General features: G+C 43.6%; 1 long non-coding RNA gene across 1 annotated transcript; it reads right to left on the bottom strand.

Moving 5' to 3' along the window:
• Positions 1-2,821: 2,821 nt before the first annotated feature.
• LOC120233672 lies at positions 2,822-16,717 on the bottom strand. Its single transcript, XR_005528886.1, has 2 exons — positions 16,470-16,717; positions 2,822-3,105 (listed from the first exon to the last, which is right to left on the bottom strand). It is a non-coding gene; the product is annotated as an uncharacterized LOC120233672 (long non-coding RNA).
• Positions 16,718-17,845: the final 1,128 nt, after the last annotated feature.

The raw sequence follows: 17,845 nt of genomic DNA on the forward strand, positions 1-17,845 counted from the left end.
AGGCCTCCAACTTACATGCCTCTGTTCTGATTAATGTCATATCATGGATATAGTGCATCACTGTGGATTCTATGGAAGGTGTATATAGTCCAGGCCCTCTGGGGCTATGTTATGAGAGCATTAACGTAGCCCTGGAGAAGACTCTACATGATGGCTACTGTTCTCTGTCACACATGAACGTGACTTACTCTGGTCTTCCTTTCTGATAGATCCAGAAAAAGAGGCATTTCCTAGCTTATTGGTCATACACCTTGTATCTTGAAACTTGTTAGTCTGCTCTAGAAAGATACCACATCTGGCACAGCACACTCATTGGTGGTTAATTCTTGGTTAAGACTGTTATGTAACAGGACCAAATCTAAATTTCGTAGGGGCCAGACTTTTGACTTCTATGGGGACACAGTGGAATAACCTCCCCCTGCATTCTTTAGGTCTTTAAGCATGATGCTAAAATGTGCCATTTTCACTGGGTTGTAATATTGCTATTGACTCACTTTCTTGCCTGGAGGGAGGGAGACAGGATCATAGCCTTCCACTTGGCCTTCCCCGCTGTAATGGTGTCTTATTCCACGGGTCAAGGACTAAGTTCATCCACCCCAAATGCCCATTCAGGGACAGGGGAAGTGATCACTGGGTGGCCTTAAGGAACCACTGGGCCCACTATGAATCAAACCTGGACCAGTACTCCATTCATTATCTGAACCCCATCTCCCTTCACTCTAAAACAGGACCATGATAACACTCTGGGACCCCAGCAGCTAAGTCAACTTAGATCTTTTGTGCAGCATGTAATTGGTTAATGATTAATCATCCTCAGCACTCGTATTGCTTTTCTCCAATGCACCAGGAACAGTCAGATATAACCACTGAATTTCTTTATCTTATCATTTCTATTTCCCTGTGTCTTTCAAATGACTGGGGCATTATGCCACTCACACCAATGTCAAGGGCATGAGGTCCCTTGGTCTAACTGGCAGGAGATGCAGCTCCAAAATCCTATTTTAGGGTCTGCTTCCTAGAATCGCTCCTGGCACCAACTGCCTTAGTTTGCATGTTTGGGAACCCATCTCTGAGGTGGTGATCTGTGGAGGGAGGTTCACGGGGAGGCGCCCTCAGGAACACAATGAAGATGCGAGAGCATCAGCGTTCGGCACAGGGAGATAGGGAAGCCTGACAGTCACAAGAGGACCTCAGCTGGTGCCTTAGGGAGTTTTGAAGCTGGAATGGCCCTTCAAAGTTGTCCTGCATGAAGGCAACAAGGTGGGCCTGTGTATATCACTGGCTGCCAGCTGCCCTAGGGAAGGTATAGTCTTAAAAGTTAGTTCTCTTGTGGGGCAACTGGGTGGCTTAGTCAGTTAGGCATCTGACTCTTGATTTCGGCTCAGGTCATGATCTCAGGATTCTGAGATTGAGCCCCCCATTGGGCTCCATGCTGAGTGTGGAGCCTGCTTAAGATTCTCTCTCTCTCTCTCTCTCTCTCTCTCTCTGCCCCTCTTGAATTCTCTCTCAAAATCTCAAAACTCAATTTTAAAAAGTTCTCTCCCTTCTGCCAAGGGCAAGGCCTGGGGACGGGCTCTGCTGTGAGTCAGCCAGTACTGCGGGCAGCAGGGAAAATGAGGGCAGGGGTGCTGGAGGGAGATCTGTGTAGCACACCATAGCTCCCACTGCATGCCTCAAGCTTAGATCTTACTGAAAAAATTCCCAACTTCTTCCCTCTTATAAATCCCTTCCAGAGGATTCTTCGTCTCAGTCAATGGTACCACCATCCACTAATGAAGTGGTTGTGGGGTGGGCTAAATGGACAATGGGCATTAAAGAGGACACTTGTTGGGATGAGCACTGGGTGTTATATGTTAAGTGATGAATCACTAAATTCTACTCCTAAAACCCATACTGCACTGTATGTTAAGTAACTTGTGTTTAGATAGACGGATGGACAGATAGATACATACATAAATGCAAAGATATACAGATGATAGATGATAGATAAGAAAAATAAAAAGAAAAGGCAAAAGAGAAAAAAAAAACTTCAAAGTCATCCTTGTTTCCTCAGTTTCTCTTTCTAACCCCAGTCCAGTGCAGCCATAAATGCCATTGGTTCTGCTTCCAAATTATGCCTCTAATCTGTCTGCCTCTGCCTCTAACTCTGCATCACTGTGCACCAAGTCACAGACCCCCACCGGGACCCTGCAAAAGCCTCCTGACCACCTCCCTCCCTCCTTTTTGGCTCCTTCCAGTACATTCTCCACACCCTGCCTCCCAAGCATCAATCCTGGCACCCTGCTCACTTAAAATCCTTCAATAGCTTCTCGCCCCTGGAGTTCTCTCACCTCAGGGCCCTCCTTTCCGTCTCATGATCCTCCACCCTCTTCCCTCCCCGCTTTGCGCCTTTGCAGGTCCTATTGCTTGGTTGCCCTGGCCAGCCCAGACCTTCCCATGGCTGATTATCTACATCCTTCATGCCTCTGCTGAAATGTTATTTATTCCTCAGACTCTCCTTGAACACCATCTGAAGTGGCTTCCCAGTCACGGCAGCCATCTTTACTCCTTCATCAGTGCTTGCCATACCTATCATGACTCCCTTAACCTGTTTCACTAGCATATAGTCTATCTTCCCACCTAGAAAGTTAAGTGCCACCAGGGCAAAAAACCCATGCCTCTTGTGTATCACCAGATCCCTAATGCCCAGCACTTGCATACACTAAGTGAACATGCTCCCCCTTGCTTGTTACAATGTATATTATTTAGATTGTTTTCAGGAAAGTTCAGATTGTACCAGAAGGGGTTTGTACTGGATAACAGAAGTGCACTCTAAATTCAATGACTTTCTTTTGTGCATATACCTCAAGTGATACAAATATTTGGACAACTAGCTGTAAGTCAATGAAAACAAGATGTTTGCAGTTTTTCAAATTCTCCCCCTTGTCAGCCACCCCTTGCCAATAGAGACAGGTGTGTCCAGATGGCTGCCATGGTGATCTCAAAGCTGTTTTCTCTCCTTTTCATTTTATCTTTGGAACAGGAGAGTGACGGATTCAGGAGGCAGAGTCTGAGGTTTGGTGAGGATCTTTGTAAAGCTTGACGTGGCGCCACCATCTGGTGTTTCTGGAATAAAAGTTTAACCATGAGGTGCATGGAGTTGTCAGGACAGGCACCCATGCCTGGCTGGGATCTAGTGCAACATGGGTGCTCATTCTGGGGTTTCCTTGATGATGGACACTTGTTACTCCCCCATGGACTATGACATTGTCATCCCCTTGGTTTTGAAACCCTTCTCAGAAAAACAGCCCCTTTTTGAGCCTAAGCAGCTTCAGCATTTCGGGGGATAACTTTCAAAAATGACCAAGAAATTAGGTTTCCTTCCTAGAATGTCTTTTTCTTTTTAATGTTTATTTATTTTTGAGAGAGGGAGAGCACGAGCAGGGGAGGAGCAGAGAGAGGCGGACAGAGGATCTAAAGCAGGCTCCATGCTGACAGCAGAGAGCCCAACATGAGGCTTGAACCCATGAACTGTGAGATCATGACCTGAACCAAAGTCCGACGTTAACAGACTGAGCCACCCAGGTGCCCTTCCTCCTGGGATTTCTTAGGAGAATTCTACAGTTTCCCTTGGAAAAGACTAGATACTTCGGTCTGGGACTCAACCCTTTGATAGTAAAAATGTAAATGGCCCAGTAAATCAAAGGGTCCCTTGGCAGACAGACCCTAGTCAACCCGAAACAAAACTCCTTTCTATCAGAGTGATGAGGATGTGGATCAGCCCACTACCAGGGCTGCCGGCAGACCCACCCAGTGACTAACACTTCCATACAATCCAACACATAGAAATTACGACATGCAGGTTGGCCTAAATGAAGCTCAGGGAAAGGAGTGCCCCTGCAATCTCCAACAGGCCCCTCCCTGCTCCTTCCAAAGTCTCTCTCCATTCAGAATGCTCTCTTCTCCATGCTTTCCATCTCTTTAGCTTATGTTCTCCTTCATCTGTTTTATTTATTCCCTCTCTCCCTTCCTATCCTCATCCTTCCTCTTTTCCTTTTCACTTTCTACATTTTCCCATTCCTGAGTTTTCAGATGATTGTCCACTTCTGACTCTGGCCCCACTGTTGATGTAGAAATGTTCACTGAAGGCCCACTAGGGACAGCGAGTGAGTTCCTCTAGGGACTGAGTTTCCACTGAGCCTTTAGATTACCACGTACCCTTTACAAACGCACTCTCAAACCACTCACCCAGGATCCTTGCAAAGGAACTGTTCTTTAGAAGTTTTAGGTCTCTGGGTGCTCATTTTGAGTTTAATTCTGTGTGTGCCAATCACACGTGTAACAATCCTTCAGCTAATGATACACATCAGCAATCGGCTTTCTGGCCACGAAGGTTGTTTTAATATGGCAGTGGATGGTTATAAAATAGCAATTCTGGAAGTTCCATCCAAGGATTGCTACATATTAACACATTATTAAAACAGTATATTGCAAGGTCAACATACTATTATAATTGTTGACCTATCAAATATGGAAAAGTTTTGAAACTTCAGTGGGAGCCAGATGCCATTTTATTAAATTGGAATACAGTACAGGGAAGAGAGAGTGTAGCAAATGCTCAACAAGATTGGTTTGACGTGTTTGTGATTTTTGCCAATGTTGTTTTTTAATAAAATAATTATATAATATATTAACATATACTATATTGTAATATATTTCATTTGTATTCTGTACACACCTAGTAGACGTACATGCATATAGACAATGCCTCCATGTGAAGTGTGACCATGCAGTTGTCTGTTTTGGCTTATGAAATGGCCCAAGAGCAATTTTCAGCAGGATCTCTATGTCCTCTGGAGCAATGGCCACATCACTCCATTAGGACAGAGGCTTCTAAGGCAGAAGCAACACTTATTTCAATGTATAGATCATGAAATATGAAATTTACTTATATCATGATTTCTATGCTCAATGACCATTTTACAATGTAAGCCAATAAACCTTTATGGAGCAGTGTGGTAGCTGCGGGGTGGAGGAAAGGATACACAGTCGCCTGTCCTTGAAGAATCATAACAATATGTTGTTGTACCCTTCTCTTGGCAAATAGTGGCTCTGCCCAAATGTGGAAAGATATTTAAGTCAGTTCAAAATTAATAGGACTGTTGGCTCAGCATTTAGGATAAACAAACCTCTGCCCAAGAAGAAATCCGATCTGCTGTCTTTCAGCTGGCTGTAATTCAATGAAGCCAAGTTCTCAAAGTTTGAGTGCCTACCTTGTAAGTCTCATCAAATGAATTCTGCACGTCCAGCATTGCACTGATGACAAATGTCATTTCATAATGACATTACCTGTGCTTTCCAAGCTGTTGACGGGTCAAACCACACTGGATAATCCTGTGTGGTTTTCTCTGTCTAGATCACACCTCTGGGCCATGGCAGATGGACATATCTCTCTGCCGTGTTGCAGAGCTGGACCCTACATGGATATTTTAGGTTGCCCAAAGAGATAAATCAAGGAGTAACATACATTTTTAAAGGAACTGGAAGTCATGAAAGAAAATCAAGAGAATAAGGAAAAGAGCCAACAAGAAAACTCATAATTGGCAAGCAAAATGAAAAATGAAAAACACTAGATAACCTCTAGAGAAGGAATCAGAGTATTCATGTTTGGAAGGTAGGATTGAAGAATTTTGCCTAAAGACTGTATTGAGAAATGAAGTTTTTCTGGTTTGTTTGGTTTGTTTTTTTAATGAAAGCATTGTTAAGAAAGAGTGGTAATAGTTGGAGAGGTATCAACTTTTGTCTGATAGGAGTTCCCAAGATGAGAATGGAAGAAATGGCAGAGGAACCATCTTTGAAGAGGTACTCAGAATAGCCAAGAATTGAAGAAAGACATGAGTCTTTATATCAAAAGGCACTGCAAAGAGTGAACAGAATAAATAGAAATAGATCAGTACCTCATACATAGTAGTCAAAATGCAGAAATCATGGAGGAAGACCAAATCTTGGAAGCGGTCAAAGAGAAAAGCCAGGTAACCCCTGCGGAATAACAGCCAACTGACGGCAGATGTGAGAAGGAAACGGAGTAATGTCCTCAAGGGCTGAGAGCCCCGATACCTGCTTCTGCTTAGCTCACCTAAAACATGAAACATACAGTGGGGGAAGCTCATCTTTGTCCTTCTCCAGAGTTTCCTACAATGGGCAGAGGTCAATTCTCACATTCATGGCCCCTCTCCAAGCCTACTCATCACAATGAGTGGCCCTATCATCCATCCCTTCTTGCAAAAGCCAGAAACCTGAGAACCAGTCCACAGACAGACTATCCCTAAGTCATGTCATTTTCTGTCTTTCAAATTCCATTCAATCTGTCCATCTTCCCCACCCCAGTGGACCCTGTTCTGGTTCAAGTGCATTCCAGTTGCCTCCCAGCTAGCCTTGCCACCTCTGGCCACCATACTAATACCAAAGTGACCTTTTGAGGTCTAATAGAAGCCCCCTTTATTCAATCTGGCTCACTCTCAAGGCAACATGCTGCCCCTCCAGCCCTGTCCTCCACCCCCCTCCATTCTCCTCCTGCCCATGCTTGCCTGTGGACAGCAAAGTCTCTAACCCAGGAGTCTGCAAACTTTGGCCCCTCAGCCGATTCCTTCCCACCACCTATTGTTATAAATAAAGTTTTACTGGAACAAGCACACCCATATGTTTATGTATTATCTATGGCAGCTCGTGCACTACATAGATAGAGCTGAGTAGTTGAGCAGATCTCCTCTAGCTAACTCCTAGACACTTGCTCATCTGCATATCCCAGGATAGATTGTCAAAGAGTGTGCTTTCAACATGCAAACCAACCAATCCCCAACCACCACACCATACCCTCAACCACTTTCTTTGTGAGGCTCTCACTTTTATACTCCAGGACACTCTCCCCCTGCCTTAATCACCAAAGGACCAAGTGTCAAACAATCAGGGACAATCCCTATGCTCTGAAACCCACTGGTATCATTCAAACTAGGCAATCCTAATTCTGCTTATCCTGTCTTGCTCATTTCCTCCCATAGAAACCACCCTCCTTTTGGGAACTGTGAATAACAAACTCTCTTTTTGTCTCTTGGTCTGCTGGTCTTGCTCTACTTTAAATATTCCATTAATACACTGTATCAGGAGGATTCAGGCAGGACCCACAGATGGATACTCTGGGGCCTGTTTCCCTGGCTGGGTGGGTTCCCTGGAAGGGGAGCAGGTGGGTCAATAGGTTGTATTTAAGCACATTGTCAACAGCCATTTGTCACTCTGCCATGTTCATCCCGCCCACTCTCAGCTGACCCATAGCCTGTTCCTTCTTAAGTTGGGAAATGAGCCTGACTCTTCCTGGCTCTCTTTGAAAAGAGAAAACACTAATAAATCAAACAGCAAAATATTTACCCTTATCTCATTATTTTGCAGGCTTCCTGGGGTCTTTTGAACCTTTGGTCTACCCTCCCTGGACCCCAGCCTTCTGCAAGCCTACAATGGACATTACCTTCTCAGAACTAAAACTCATGCCCTAGAGGCCTGAAGGAATGCTAGGGGCAGGTTCTAGGTCCTGAGGCAGATCTATGGGTGAAGCACCCCAAGATGAGATCCTATTTGGCTTTGAGTAATTCGGAGTAACCCAGGGCCATCTCTCCAGGACACAGAGCGGGTGTGGCCGTGTTCAGCACCAGGAAGGCTGAAGCCAGGGAGATGGTCTTGTCTTTGCCTCTCACAGTGACAAGAACACAGAGTGACTTGCTCTGCTTCGTGGAGTCCGGGATAACCTCCCAGAGAGGGTGCTTGAAGGCACAGTTAGGATTTGTCAGGCAGAGGAGAGAAAAGGGCATTCCTGGTAGAAGGGATGGAGGGCACAATAGAACAGAGATGGATGCAAAGTTGCTGGGACACAGGGGGCATGCAGCGCTGTGGAAGTGACAAGAGTGGAAGCTGGAGGTAAAAACCACTATGTTTCCAGTTTTACACCCCCTGGATCAGGTGCAGATGAAGGGCTCTATAAAGATTCTGGATGAATGAATGAGAACAAGAGGTAGGATGCCTGACAAACAGCATTTTTGCCTTCTGCTTGGATCAGGCCAGCTGGACTCCAGGCAGAAAAGGACCCCTAATTAGACTTTGCTGCTTCTGAGAGGCTATGCCAGGATTGCCAGGGGTTTCTGAGCTGAGCTGGAAGAGCTGGTTAAGCCATGCTCCTAAAATAAATAGCTTGTACTGTTTGTCCCTCAAGGACAAAATATGCTTCATGGAGCCTGTTTTATTATACCCTGCACCATACACGTGCAACGCATTAGCCAGCAGACTCCTCCACCCCCACCCCAGGTTGTTTAGAGAGTAATGATGTTCACCAAGGTCACACAGCACTGTAGGGGTGATGCTGGAAGCAGCGATGACCCTCGGCCTCTGTCCTAAACTGAGCTTCTCTCTGGTTATTTTTTCCCCTTGCTTTGACCAAGGGCCAAAAGTGATCCATCAAATCGTGAACTGAAGCATTGTCTGAGCTCTGGGCCCAGGCAGGGCCTCCTCTCCTCCAGGGTGGCTGAGATGCTGGTCCCTTCAGACCGGCTGCGGCCATCCCACAGCATTGCGGTTCTGTCCTCCGACAATTGTCTCCTTTGGGGGACAGGTGAGACTAAGGCCCCTGAGGAAGCAGAGATGGCTCATATATGGCTGGGAGGAAGCAGGGAGAGGGAGAATCTGGACCAAATGGTAATGAGCCTGCTCTAGCCCCATGGAAAATCTTCAAGTGGTAACATTTCACAGCTGTGTTCCATGGAGGCTTCTTTCACTGAACAGTCTTCCTTGGACCCTTCAGAAGACACCAGAATTTTTATCTGATTCCCAACCCCTCACTCTGGTGCTAGAGAGTTCCATTCAACAATTTGAACGTTACTTAGTTAGCCCTTGGTATGTGCCTGGCACGTACTGGCTGATGTCCCTGTGGCAATTACTGCCTGCACAATAGCGTAGGCTCTGTGCTAAGCATGCCAGAAGTCAAGGGATACAGTGGTAAATGTGACAGACACAACCCTGCCCTCACGTGCCTATAGTCAGAAATCCTTCCATTTCAGAAGCCCAGTGCAACAGTTTTGTGGAAAGACCACAAATCTTAAAGATACCTGGATTCAAGACAGAGGTCTATCTTCCTCCCATCTGTGTATTAAATGGTATTAATGTGGAAGTTTGGATTGATACCAAGACAGGATGCCATGTGTCTAAGATTGTGCCTGACCAAAATTGTCACACCAGGTGGGAGAACCCGTTACACATCTCTTAACCACATACCCACTTCATGGATCTAAAAATATGGATGATTTATGGGGTGCCTGGGTGGCTCAGTTGGCTGAGTGTCTGACTATTGATTTCAGTTCAGGTCATGATCCCAAGGTCATGGGATTGAGCCTCACTTTGGGCTCCATGCTGAGATCCCATGCTTGGGATTCTCTCTCTCTCTCTTTCTCTGCCCCCTCCCCTGCCCATGCTCTATCTCTTAAATATAAAGAAATACATGAATAATTAACTAATTAATTAATTAAGAGATTTCTTTGGGGAGCGCTGCTGTGAGCCTCACTCTGGCCCTGCCAGTGGGGACAGTACCTTCTATGGGGACCATAGAAGGCCAAATGGGGTCCTCTCAAGAATTGAACACATACACAGAAGCTTGAGTGACACAGCGGACTGGTGCCCAGCTCACACCAGAGAAGTAAAAACCTTGAGAGAGAGATATGTATCAGTCAACGCAGGCTGCATAACAAAATCTCACAGATCGAGTGGTTTAAACAACCGAAATGTATTTCTCACAGTCCTGGAGGCTGGAAGCCCCAAGTCAAGGTCCAGCAGGGTTTGGTTTCTGGTTAGAGCCCTCTACCTGGCTTACAGACAGCACCTTCCTACATGGTCTTCCCTCTAAATGCACAGGGCTGAGCGGGGAGGGAAACAGGGAGAGAGGGAAGGAGAGGGAAAGGGAGTGGGGGAGAGAACAAGCCTCTGGTATCTTGTCTTATAATGACATTAATCCTAGTGGATCAGGGCCCCACCCTTACGACCTCATTTAACTTAAATTATCTTCTTACAGGCCCCATCTCCAAATACAGTCACATTGGGGCTTAGGATTTTAACATATAAATGGGGGTAGAGAGACACCATTCAGTCCATAGCAGGCTGCCCAGCTGCTTTGTTGGCAAAATGAAAGAGGTTTATGCACGAGAATCAGCTACATTTCCAGAAGGTGTGGCGTGTGTAGGCTCTATGTCAGAAAAGCCAGAGTTCAGGGGCCTCAGGTCCTGTCCCAGAACACTATGTGGTAAGGGGACCACAAAGGCCCAACTCTAACCTGCTCACATCCAGGAGCTAAGGAAGGAGCCACAAGTCAGTCACAGATGGAGGAAAGATGTCTTCCACACAGCCCTACAGATGGGAGACCCCAGCAGATAATGGATGGTGGGTGTGTATCGTCAAGCAACCTATTAACGTGTTCTAGGAGGAAAGTCAGCCTCTAGTGCCCCCAAGGCCCAAAGAATGTTTATACTCAGTAGCCACAGGAGTACCTGACAAGTGGGAACTTTTGTTCTCTCCTCTTTTCTCCAGCTTCCTCAAGCAAATGGAAGAGGAATGCTAAGTGAGGAAAACTCAGGAGGATTATTGTGGACCCCTCTTCCAAGGAGGTTTCCAGCCCAAGTGAGAGACGGAGTAATCTCAACTTTAAGTTCAGAATTTGGATTATTAAATGGAGCTAGATATTTTTACTGCTGAATTGAGACAATATTTTGTAGATTTGCTTGACTTGAGAATGTGACCAGAGAACTGTTTTTATTACCTAGGAGAGACCAGAAAATTCATGGGCCAAAGTTTTCATCCAGGGCCAGGGAAAGAACCAGCCCCATAATATGGATTTATAGGAACAGTGAAGAGGCAGCAGTAAGATGATTCGTGACCACCCCAACTACAGAATTTTTGTGTGCTCAGTGCCACAGGTACACGTGGTCCATGGTTTTATCATCTTAAAATAAATATAATACAACCTACCATGAAAGAGTGTTCTGAAACTAAACTATATATTTTAGTGTCCACAAAACACCTAAGACAGAGCCTGATACACAATAGATCCATAGAGATGGTAGCCAGTGTTATTGTGGTTCATGGTAATAATCATAGCTGGACCAATAGCATTAAAAAGCACCTTAACAATTTCCCCCAACCCCAAGCTTGCTTTGTTTCCTACCCCTCCCAAAGTTGACTCTCATGTTTAGGGCAGTTTCCAGGCCTATGGGACTCTGAGGAAGTCCCCAACTGCAAGGAAATCTGGCCCCTCTCTTCAGCCTAATACAACTATTGAATTTTATGTGGAAATCTTAAACCTCTCCTTCTCATTTGGTCTCCATTTGGATCTTTGAAAATACAAGATGTGCTGTATATGGTTTCTCCCCAGACACATGCTGAATACTAATCACTGTTTTCCAGAAAGCTCAGCATCTGGGCAGCTATCTAGCCCCTGGGATCACCAATAGAATTGGACTAATACCAAGGACTGGTTACCATAATACGTCATTCACTCATGAATATCATTAAATGAGCTTTGTTTCAAGAAACCTTAAACCTTCGACTTTTAGCTCACTTCAGTCTTTTCTCAGCATTCCAGAACATGATTAATGGTGACACCATGCCACAATTAAGTTATATGTGGCTCAAACTCTAATTCACAATTGATTAGTCCTGTAACAATGGCCCTGAATAATGTGGTGTTAATGGCCAGCCCTGGTGGTCTGCTCCTACCAGATATCCATTACTAAGTCTACCCTGCATTTTACAACATCCCTACTGGAGCCCCGTATCTACTCAAGAGGACATCTGCTTTATTTAATGTCTGCTAATTATGTGCAATTGATCAGAGTAGAATAGACAATGTTGAGGTTACTACCCTAGTCTCTAGAGACAAGATAGAAAATATGATATTTTTAAAAAGTCAATCAGTTTTTCCTCAAGTAAATTATGTTTCTATAGCTGGAAGATAGGTGCCCTCACACCCTATAGGGGGAGAAGACAGCTTGGGAACCATGACCTTGGAAAGTGGCAGAAGTCAATGGTTATGCAGATAGGAAATTAAATTCTTATAGGCCCACAGAACGAAATAAAAGGATGCTTGAAACTGTGGGGAAAGGACGTAAAGTAGACAATAAAGGGGAATGAACAAGAAGGCAGAAGAGGCAGGTGGCAAAGAAATGTAAACCCGCATTAGAAATAAAGAGCACTGGTAAAGGTATCTACACTGGTAAATTAAAAAGATGGTTACCATGGAATGAATGTTTGTGTCCTTCTAGAATGCATATATTGAAATCCGAATCTCCCATGTGATGGAATTTGGAGGTGGTAATTGGAATCAAATTAGGTCTTGAGGGTGGAGCCCTTACTTAGAAAAAGAAGAGAAATGAGCTCTCTTTCTCCACCATGAAAGGACACAGCAAAAAGGTGGCTATTTGCAACCAGAGAAGGGTCCCCAAAAAACTCAACCATTCTGGTATCTTGATCTTTTTCTTCCCAACTACCAGAACTATGAGAATTAAATGGTGTGTAAGACATTTAATCTATGGTATTTTGTTATACCACCCTAAACTGAGTAAGATAACAGTATAGATTTATCTTTTCATTTGAAACTCTTTTCTTCTCCCAGAAGATTGATGGAGACATTTAAGGAGATGATTTAAAAAGCAACTGCATAAAACATTAATTGTAAGTCTGTTGATGGGTCCACAATGTATAGAGCTGTGATTTGTGATAGCATGAGCTTACAGAAGGGAAGAGTGACCAGAGTTATATAGAAGCAAAGTTTTGTACAGCATGACTTTAAAACAAAAATTGTTACTAGAGATAAGGAATTGTATAATGATAAAAGGGTCAATCCATCAAGAATATCTAACAATTATAAATATACTCACACCTAGTAGAGTCTCAACATAGATGAGGCAAAACTGATCAGAATATAAGACAAAACTAGAAACATCAACAATGATAGTTGGAGACTGAAATATACCACTTCCAGAAATGGATACACCAATTAGACAGAAAATCAGCAAGAAAATAGAAGAGTTGAACAACACTATTAACCAATTAGATCTAACCCATATCTGTAGAACTTTCTACCCAACAACATTCTCCTCAAGTACATATGGAACATTATTCAGGATGGACTATTTATAGGCCATAAAAAAGTCTAAATAAATGTAAATGGATTCAAATCATACAAAGCATGTTCTCCTATCACAGTGAAATGAAATTAGAAATCAGTAACAGAGAGAAACTTGGGGGAATCAACGAATATGTGAAAATTAAACAGCATATTCCTAAATAACCAATGGGTTAAAGAAGAAATCACAAGAGATATTGGAGCATACTTTGAAATGAATGAAAATAACTCAAAATTCTAAAACTTACGGGATGTAGTTAAGCTAGTTCCCAGAAAGGAATTCAAAGCTATGTCTACATCCAAAAAAAAAAGAAGAAAAATGTCAAATAATCTAATCTTCAACATTAAGAAACTAGAAATGATGAGCAAACTAAGCTTAAAAGAAAGCATAAGGTAGAGAATAATTAAAATGAGAGTAAAAATAAAATAAAAATATAAAAACAAGAGAAAATCAACAAAATTAAAAATTATTTGAGGAGATTGACAAAATTGAGAAATTTTTAGCTCCCATGATCAAGAAGAAAAATGGAGGACTCAAATTCCTAAAACCAGAATGAAAGAGGTGACAGTATTACTAACCTTACAGAAATAAAAAGTATTATAAGAAATATTATGAATAATTAATGACAAAGCATTAGATAAACTAGATGAAATGGACAAATTTTGAGAATGACACAAACTACCAAAACTAATTCAAGAAGTAGTAGAAAATCTAAATACATCTACAAGTAAAGAGATCAAGCGGGTCACCAAAAAACTTTCAACAAAGAAAAGGCCAGGACCAGATGGCTCCCCTGGTTAGTTCTACCCAATGTCTAAGAACTAACATTAAACCTTCACAAAGTCTTCCAAAAAAATAGAAAAGGATGGAAATATTTCCTAACTCATTCCAGGAGGTCAGTATAACCTTGACACCAAAAGCAGACAACATCACACGAAAAGAAAAACTATAGGTCAATATCCCTTATGAATATAGTCCTCAACAAAACACCAACAAACAGAGTCTAGCAGTATATTAAAAGAATTATACACCAGGTGCCTGGGTGGCTCGGTTGGTTAAGTGACCAACTTCAGTTCAGGTCATGATCTTGCAGTGTGTGAGTTCAAGCCCCACATCAGGCTCTGTGCTAATAGCTCAGAAGCTGGAGCTTGCTTCAGATTCTGTCTCCCTCTCTCTCTGCCCCTCCCCTGCTCATGCTCACTCTTTCTCTCTCTCTATCAAAAATAAATAAACAAAAAATAAAATAAAATGAAATAAAAAGATTATACACCATAGCCAAGTGGGATTTATCTCAGGAGTGGAAGGTTGGTTCAACACACAAAAATCAGTCAATGTAATTGTATTAGTTCGTATTGCTGTTATTACAAATCACCACAAACTTAATGGCTTAAAAGCAACACAAATTGATTAGTATCTCCAAATATCTATCTCTGTTCCATCATCAGACCACCCTATCTGACTCTAATTCTTATCCTCCTTCTATAAGAACCCTTGAGATTACATTGGTTCCAACCAAAAAATCCTGGAAAATCTCCCCATCTCAGAATCTGTAATCTAATCACATCTATAAATTCCCTTTTAGCATGTAAAATAATAGATTCACAGGTTCTAGAGATTAGGACTTGGACATTTTTGAAGTGTCATTATTTAGCATACTACATATTAATAATATAGTAATAGGATGTTATTTGTGTTAATCAATTTTATAGATTTAAATATTAATAGAACAAAAGAAAAAATATGTGATCATCTCAATAGATTCAAAATAAGCATTTGACAAAATACAACGCCCTTTCATGATAAAACACTCAGCAAACTAGGAATAGAAGGGAACTTCTTCAGCTTGACAAGGGGCACCTAAGGAAAGCACAAAACCAGCATCATACTAAATGATGAAAGACTGAATGCTTTCTCCTCAAGAACAGGAACAAAACAAGAATGTCTGTTCTTACCATTCACCTCCTGGAAAGTGGCATTTACCTTTCTAAATGGATACCCTGTCCCATCTTCTTTTAGCCCAGGAACCTTCCTGGTGGACAGAATTCTCATCCTCAGACTTTTCCATCCCCCTACACTGCCTTCGGCCACAGACTTGGCGTCTGGGAGAGGGTGGGTGGGCAAGGATGGTGACTTAGGCCATTTGGGCCATAAGAGAGACAAGCTCTGGCCTTGGATGAACTATCAGGGAAGGTTTTAAATCCTTCTCCCTCCCCCAAGTCTTTATCTGATGCTAATAGCAGCCTGTATAACAGGGGTGTGAAGAACCTCCATTCCGAGTGAGGGGATTTGCTTGGGGAGAGTGGCTAAGTAAAGACCAGAACTCCCTCTGCCCTCTTCAACAATCAGAACCCAGGGCCTTAGGGTGGGAGGGGGAAGCTTGCTCCTCAGAAAGAGAAAGGGAGGAGAAAAACAGAGAAAGAGCCAGGCCAGCAATTGCGGATAAACAAGGGCCTCCCTATGGCTGGCCCCAGGACACTTAGAAGCAGATCTGCAGGCAGAGTCTGCGATGAGTCCCCTAGAAGAGCTGCCATTATACCCCCAGTCCCCTGCTCGTCCTCACGGGAGCATCATAGTGTTACAAGTCTCCCTGGCCCAGGGCTGATTCATCTGACCCACAATGGACATTTCATATTTAAGTCCAGGCTCTTGGCGTGGGCAGGACCCCAAGTGGGGATTTCAGACTCTGAGGGCCAGATATTTGGAGCTGCATCCCTAAATCCTCCTGGAGCCTTCCAGAACTGCCACCTGGCTGTAGCATGAGCTTCTGACCAGCTTGGGCCTTGGGGACATCCCAGAAATCAGAAGCCCCGAATCAGAAGCGTGTTCCCAACCATACATCTCTTTAAAGTTCCCAGATTAATGCTGAAACCCAAGGGGGAAGAGCATAGAAGCTCTGGAAAACCCAGTGGAGCCTTTTCTGTCAGTTTTAATACCATTTGTCACAAGGCAGACCTGTGCCAGAACTCCGGGCTCTCTGGGCTCTCTGAGTGAGAAGCTGCAGCCTGCATTCGAGGAAACTGAGCCATGGACAGTGAGAAAGCATAACCCTCGGTGTCAAAGAGATGCGAGTTTAAAACCAAGCTCTGCCACTCAACAGCTGTGTGATCTTGGAGAAAAGTCCATGGGAAAAAGCGCGCTGCCAAACTGGACCCAAGGTGACGCCACAGTGCCCCCTGCCGGCCGAGAGCGCTCACTCTGTTCACATCTGCAGGCTGCATTGCCAATCCATAGTTCCCGTCTGCACACCGAGACACACTCCTGGGCAGGCACCTGGGCCCTCACCTGAGTACCCAGCATGGTGTCAGCAGCAGTCACCCTGGACTTGTGGCTTCCTGCCCCTCCTTGGAGGGCAGGGAGAACCCAGACAACAAGGCGTCAGCCCCACAGACCAGGACAGTGCTCCCTGGGGAGGAGATGTCTGGGACTCCTCAGTAGATTTGCAGATATGGTGTACAGAAGGAGGAAGGGAATTGAACTTCTACTCCAATTTTCATCTGGATAATTCCTGAGCCCGAGCACAACTGTATGAACTTGCCAACAACTCAGCATAAAGTGGAGAACCCAGCAGCAACGATAGCCATTCTAGAATCAAAAGCTACTATTACGTGTCATACATGGTAATAGGTGTCTCCTAAGCTGTTAATTCATAGTCAAAAGTCTTTTTGAATTTCTACTCTGTCAGGTCATGTGCTAGTGTTTGGGATACAGAACCGATGAGCCCTCTCCCACCACACACGCACACATTCCTATCTCCTTTACTTCACCCGCATTATTTTTTGACAGAGCACTTACCACCATCCAAAATATCATATATTTTACTCAATTTGGGGGGCACCTGGGTGCCTTAGTCAGTTAAGCATCTGCCTCTTGGTTTCAGATCAGGTCATGGTCTCATGGTTTGTGAGTTCAAGCCCTATGTCATGCTCCATGCTGACTATGCAGAGCCTGCTTGGGATTCTCTCTCTCCCTCTCTCTCTGCCCCTCCCTTGCTCATGCTGTCTCTCTCTCAAAAAAAATAAATAAACTTTAAAAAATAAAATAAAATGTTATATATTTTACTCAAAATTTTCTTGTTTTATTAGGTTACTGTATATATGGGCATGCATATGCATGTAGAGATTTTTGTTGTATTCCTAGCACTCATAAAAGTTTCTTTTACATAGTAGGTGCTCAGTTAATATTTATTGACTCAAGGACTTCACAATTTAGCAATGTTATGCATCCTTCAAAGTTCTCTGAAGTTAGGGGATTATATTATCCCTTTTTATGGATGATAAAACTGCAAGTCTTTGCATGGAGTAATTTGACTGTTCATGGTGGAGCTGAGAGGCAAACTTAGGTCTGCTGACTCCAAATCCAGTGCTGAGTGCCTACTCCCCCACACGGCCTGGAGCCTCCATTACACTGAGCTATGCTGGGCATGAGAGACAAAAGTAGAAAGGGCTGGTTGTTGGGGAGAAAGGTTCCCATCAGAGTCTCTTGCATAAAACAAGAACTCTTAAAGGTCAACACTTTCAGTGGGTGAACACAGAAAAAGAAAAGGAGTAAAAAACTGAAAATTTTTTAACCACTTACCTAGTCAATAGGGTAGGTAATAAGGATTCATATTGCCTTCAAAAACTAAAGTAATCGCAAATGGAAATTTTAGTTTAAAGTCA

This window comes from Hyaena hyaena, unplaced genomic scaffold (genome assembly GCF_003009895.1).
Source record: "Hyaena hyaena isolate Hyena2069 unplaced genomic scaffold, ASM300989v1 scaffold_95, whole genome shotgun sequence".
NCBI lineage: Eukaryota > Metazoa > Chordata > Mammalia > Carnivora > Hyaenidae > Hyaena > Hyaena hyaena.